The following is a 6125-nucleotide window of genomic DNA, read 5'->3' on the forward strand; positions in this document are numbered from 1 at the left end:
ACAGAATCCACCATAAGAATTCTGTAGGTAGCAACTAGCTAGCGACAACAACATGTAAAAACATATAGACCATTTTGGTTTTTTTCCCTCCTGATTAAAAAAGAAATATCTTGTAACATCTACCTGAGGTAGAGTCTTCTTTAGCTTGGAAGAAGCTAACGGATGTGCTCCTTCGGGCTTATTTACCTCTTACTGTCCTTGATCTTGCTGTTTGTATTGCAGATACTCTTGGTTGAGAAGTTTGTTGTTTTTGGATGTGAAATTTGGTTCCAGTAGTGAAATCTGTTTCATATTTATAATTGGTTTTCTGCTCCTGGAAGAAGTCCAAACTGGTAGGTCCTTTTGAGTGAAAAAAGAACAGAATGTATTTATCCAACCTGATGCTATGGAAGATGAGAGAAGATAACAACACGAGGGAGGGAGGCCTGCATTCAAGTAAACATTATGTCCTCTCCACCCCCCTGCAGACACTCCTGACTGGCTCTCCTACTGGTTAAAGCACAATTAAATGTATAGATGCACAAAAAAGCTATCTGGATTGGAGACAATGTGACAAAAATTCCCATTACTGGTTGCATGGAATGAACACTGTGTGATTTTAAAATGAAATACCAAAGACAGAGGTACTGAGTTGGATGGAGAAGCAGTAGCAGGCCACAGCTTTGGAAGATTCCATAGCCTCTTTCCTGTCCTTTACTCTGGAGACTTTAGAAAGGGCCTGAATATCTGGCTTAAAGTGACTGAAGCCACTTGAAATGAAAAGGGAAGAGATTGAAAATCACTCTTCTGCACTGGCTCTGGATAAGCTATGGCATGTCAGATGGACAGATTAAGGTATTAGTGAGTGTGATTTCCAAGCTACACTTTCTACATACTACACTGTTGTTAATGGACATCACACAATTGAACATGTTTATGAAGACATAAGCATAGAATGAAGTGTACTGGGAAGGATGCAGAAGTCTTTTTCAATAGCACAGCAGTGGAACTGCACAATGAGGTCATATGTTCCTGTGGACTGTGATGCAGCCTAGCATCCTTCTTATGCCTAGGGGCTGAGGTGGAAGTCCAGCAGAGGGACTTTGTAATATAGGACTCTAGTTACTGGCTTCATTAGGAGAAACTAAGTACAAAGATGGCTAGTCTAATGTGTGGTCAAGATTATGAAGGACTGGAATCAATAACATGTGACCATGATTTTTTGTCTTTTCTATTTCTTACCTATCTTTTCTTAAAGCATAGATAACAGGAAGATTAAAAATCCTAAATATTTTCCTATATAATGTTGTCTTAAAAGGCAAAAACAGTATATCTAATCCACAGCCTCTTACATTAAGCACAACTAACTACATTGAAATATGTAGCTCACAGTGTATTAACATAGCAAAGGCCTTCTCCAAGCAGTGAAAACCTCAACTACTAGCTAATGTGACATGGTCTACTAATATTTACTCTGTCTTGGCTAAGGCTGTAGTATTTAGCTCTACAGACACCAAAAGCAGACATGTTTTACATCTATCATGAATAAATAAAGTTGTTTATTTTTTCTCAATTAAATGAGTTATTAGCATTGATGTTCTTAAACAGTGTTAGAGAAAAAGTAAATGCTACTACACAAAGGCTACTTTTCATGATTGCTAAAACAATTATCTGATGCAGCATCACTTCCCTCCATTGTCTACTGAGAATGTTCTACAGGGATGTCATTATCTTCTCATGAGTCTGTCTTCTGGGATACATTCCACATATTTCATACATGTATCCATAGAGTTGTACATACAGTTGAAGCAATTTCTATTTGAGCCAGTATAAGAAAATATAAATTGAGAATAGCTATTAGTCCAAGTACAGGCATCTATATCATAGCTGTTCTCATTTCTGGAATTCTAGTAGTGACTATTTCACATTCCATCGATTGCATCATTATGTCTATATACACCTATTGCACTACAAGATATTACTAGGCAGAGACCATCTTATTCAACTTTCAATTGCTAAAACATCATACTATTTGGTATATTGGTCTTGAATAGTGAAATGATTAAATGAATGAATGAAGCATGTCATTTATATTTAAATCAAGACAATGACTATTGATGCTACAGTCACACTATAACGAGAACTGTCTGGAAGAGTTTTCAGAGAGCATTGGAGGAAACTTGGCTGGCTATCTTGGAGAACACATTGACTATTTGTTGGATGAAGACAGTTCACTAAGGAAGCAGATTTTGACCCTTCAAGAACTTGAATGTGATGATGAGTTTACGACAGTTCTAAAAGCCAACATACGGTCGGTGGCCAGATTGTGGTTCTGGACTCAGAGGCTTCTATTTGGAAGGCAGACAAGCATTTGAATTATGGGTCTAATGAAAGTGTCAATAGGAATCCTGTTACTGGAGGAGCTGTAAAACCCTGCTTAATGAACTAGGCAGGGACACAGAAACACAATGGTCTAAAATGTACTGTAGGAGAAAATGATAATTAGCCCAGATCTCATGTACAAGATAAAATGCAGAGGGATGATATTAGCACAGAGCAATATTACAGCCCTTCAGGGGACTATTTTGTTAACAGGGTTTGGCTCAGCCTTTTCCATCCTCCTTGTGTGAGTGAGATTCACTACACAGTTACAGGCTGAGAATTAGGGAAGGATGTCAGATGGTAAAATTCCTGTCATAGATGCTGACAAATGTTAGTGACAAAGAGTTCCAGTACCTTGTTCTCTCAGAATGGTATTATAAGCCTGCTTTATAGCCTTTGAGAACCCTGTGAAACACCTGCTATTATCACACTCAGCTATTACAGCTAGTGAAGGGAATAATGCAGAGTTTTACTTGATTTTGTACATCCTTAAGTTTCATCCTTAAGTTAGGCTGAATGAATGAATTATGTCAAAAAAAGGAAAGCTGTAGTCATCATACAATTAAAAGCAGGAACTGAGTCTAACTGGAGGTCAATGTTACTATCTCAGACAATGCTGAAAGAGCTCTTGAGTCCTTATTCACTCCATCCTTGCAAGCCCTTGTGAACAGGAAGGTAGACAAACAGCTGACACATGAGATGAAAACTGAAGTGTGAAAGGGATACTGTTTTTTGGGGGGAGGACAGTGCTTTAAAAATATTTGTAATGTGGACCCAGGAGAAAGCATATGAGAAATTGGTTTCCATTTTTAATACGTATTGGGAACTCACATATATATGAGTTTATGTATGTATATATATATATATATGTATGTATATGTATATATATTTCTGATGGTGTAGAGAAATGGGAGCATGCCTTGACAACATAACCCATAGGCAAATCCTGAGCATGCTAAACCTCCTGCCAGACAAAAGCCTACTTGTAAATTACTCCACTTAATTTTCCAGGTCATGATTGCCTCTCTGCAAAGTGGTTTATGACATTCTCAATTAGGAGTTTGCTATGAAAATGAATGAATGAAATATTTCAAAACTGCTATGATATTTTAAAGATGAGTCACTTTTGAAAACTGGTTTTGTTTCCCCTGTCCTGAATAATGTGTTTGAAGATGTAGCTTCCAACCTCACCCATCATCCCATTGTGAAGTCAAACTGAATGACACTCTGCTCTAAGAATGATCACTTATTCAAATGCATTCAATAAATAAAGCCCAAACACAATGAAGCACTTCTCCTGGAACATGCCAGGTAGCATACTCTGGTCTCTTCCTGGATGAAGCTGAGACTGAAACAACTCAAGTTGAGCATTCACCCACGCCGACTGCATGGTACACAATGACTTCTATTTGCTAAGCTCTTCCATGTACATCAGCTCGTCAAATCTCACAAGGAACCCATAGTTGGTTTGTTACTCCCTTTAAAATAGAACCCAGAACTCAATGGTGGCCATGATTAGCCCCAATTCACACAGTAATACAGAATCCATCTTCTCTAAAATCCCTAACTCTTATCCCTCCAGAGCAGAAAAACAACCTTTAAATAAATATATATCAACCTAATACCAGACCCATGATCTTAACTTTGCAGGAATACTGAATTCATCAGTATTCAGATGTGTCACTGGTGTATTGTAATGATAAATTCCTTCTTTTTTTACTTTCTGCAATTTTGTGAATTCTACCCTGGACAAAAAAACCAAAAGAATAAACAACAACAACAACAACAAAATCATGATATGATTTTGTTCAGTGTATGGAAATGTGTGCAGCCTAAAAGAATATGCACGAAATACAGATTAGAAATGCCCATGTCAATTCCACTATCATTTATTCTTCTGGTCTCGAACATTTTTTCTGAAGATAGACAGGTTATAAATCATTAAAAAATTAAAGTATAAACTCTTGGCCTTAATTCACTTATATATCAGAAAGGGTTATGTGTGTGGTAAATTAGAAAGCTGGTAAAGGAAGACTGAAGTGGGTGGCATGGGCCAGGGAGGAGGCTATGTGCCGGAAAGTCAGGAAGAGCAAGGGACATAGTTGCAGACAGTTTAGTGAGTTGTTTAAAAGTTTTAATTTAATATTTATAAATATGAATTTTGAAAACAACACATAGTTCAATTTTTCTCAAGCCCTAAGAAGATTTAATGAAAACTGTGAGGCAAGATGTTTCAGGGGGATTTGGGCTTACTGTACTTAATGTTAATTCTGTTCTCCTGTGAGGGGCTGTGAACAAGGAATGAGTCATCACTCAGGTGATTTCCTGTAAACCTGCTTCCCACCTTAATTTGTAAAATAAAGGTTAGAGCCAGTGATTGGGCAGAGAAAGAGGGGGAGGTGGAGCTGAAGTTTTTGGGAGAGAGAGAGAGAGAGAGAGAGAGAGAGAGAGAGAGAGAGAGAGAGAGAGAGAGAGAGAGAGAGAGAGAGAGAGAGAGAGAGATAGAGATGTGAGGAACAGGAGGAAGAAGAAAAGTGGAGCAGAAGCACCTGGCCTGGAGAAACCACAAGTTATAAAGGGTCTCTCATATGGGGAAGAGAGCAGTGTAGTGGTAGATATGCCCAACCTATGCGCACAGCATGTATTCATATTAATTGAGTTGTGTTTTCATTGCCCAGGCTTATTTGGGTTGGAGATTTACCATAACAAATTGGCACCCAACATATTGATTTGAACCCAACTAACCTTAGATAAAAATTCACTGCCCCCAGCTCCCAACTCCTGAATGGGACTGCATCAGTGTGGAGTCAAAGATGACTGGGTTTGAGGGGTCTACAGAGAATGGCAAAGAGGCATCTACACCTAAGAAAGCTTTTCTGTGTTCACTTCCCTGTATCCTTCACTCCCCACTCTGCCTCCGCCACCCCCAAACAGGGACTCAGACAACGATTGTCTTCATTCAGCTCCTCCCTGAGAATAAAGAATCAGGAGACAAAGGTACAAAGTGCTCTGTGCCATAAAATTCATTGGTATAGAGAAATATAACCTTTTGATACTTAAAGATGGGAAATTTCACCTGCGTTTCAGAACTAGATAGGGAATATTAGTCACTGACTCCAAGTAGAGAAAGCAGTGATAATCGCCTGCTATGAACAGGTATTAATTAAAAGAAGTCTGTAGCTCCAGGTAGAGAGCACAACAAATAGATGGTATAACAGTATGGCTGCTCTAGGCAGAGAGCTTAACAATTAAAAACTATCTGCTTCCTATAGGCAGATATTAGTGGAAGTTTTAATTAGTTGCTTTAAAGATGGTATAAAGATATATTGCTCTAATAAGTCTTACAGGATACTCATATTCTGTCTAATGTGGGCTCCATGGGAATTTTGGGTTTAAATCCTGGTTTGACAAGTTGCCTTTTATAAGCAGGTATAGATAGAAGTGTGGATCAATTGTTTTTTTTTCATATTTTTTGGGGTATTTATTTCATTTACATTTCCAATGCTATCCCAAAAGTCCCCCACACACTCCCCCACCCACTCCCCTACCCACCCAGTTCCACTTCTTGGCCCTGGCGTTCCATGTACTGAGGCATATAGAGTTTGCACGACCAATGGGCCTCTTTTTCCACTGATGGCCGACTAGGCCATCTTCTAATTCATATGCAGCTAAAGACATGATCTTGGGGGCGGGGTGGGGGGGTACTGGTTAGTTCATATTGTTGTTCCACCTATAGGATTGCAGATCCCTTCAGCTCCTTGAGT

The 6125-nt window shown here is 38.7% G+C and overlaps 1 long non-coding RNA gene across 1 annotated transcript in view; it reads right to left on the bottom strand.

Annotated features, from left to right (window-relative positions):
- Window positions 1-200: 200 nt before the first annotated feature.
- LOC115032432 overlaps window positions 201-6125 on the bottom strand; it is a 422706-nt gene continuing 416781 nt past the window's right edge. Inside the window, exon 3 of the long non-coding RNA XR_003838110.1 lies at window positions 201-339. This is a non-coding gene — a long non-coding RNA (uncharacterized LOC115032432). The remainder of the gene's footprint in view (window positions 340-6125) is intronic.

Source organism: Mus caroli, chromosome 11 (assembly GCF_900094665.2).
Source record: "Mus caroli chromosome 11, CAROLI_EIJ_v1.1, whole genome shotgun sequence".
Classification (NCBI taxonomy): domain Eukaryota; kingdom Metazoa; phylum Chordata; class Mammalia; order Rodentia; family Muridae; genus Mus; species Mus caroli.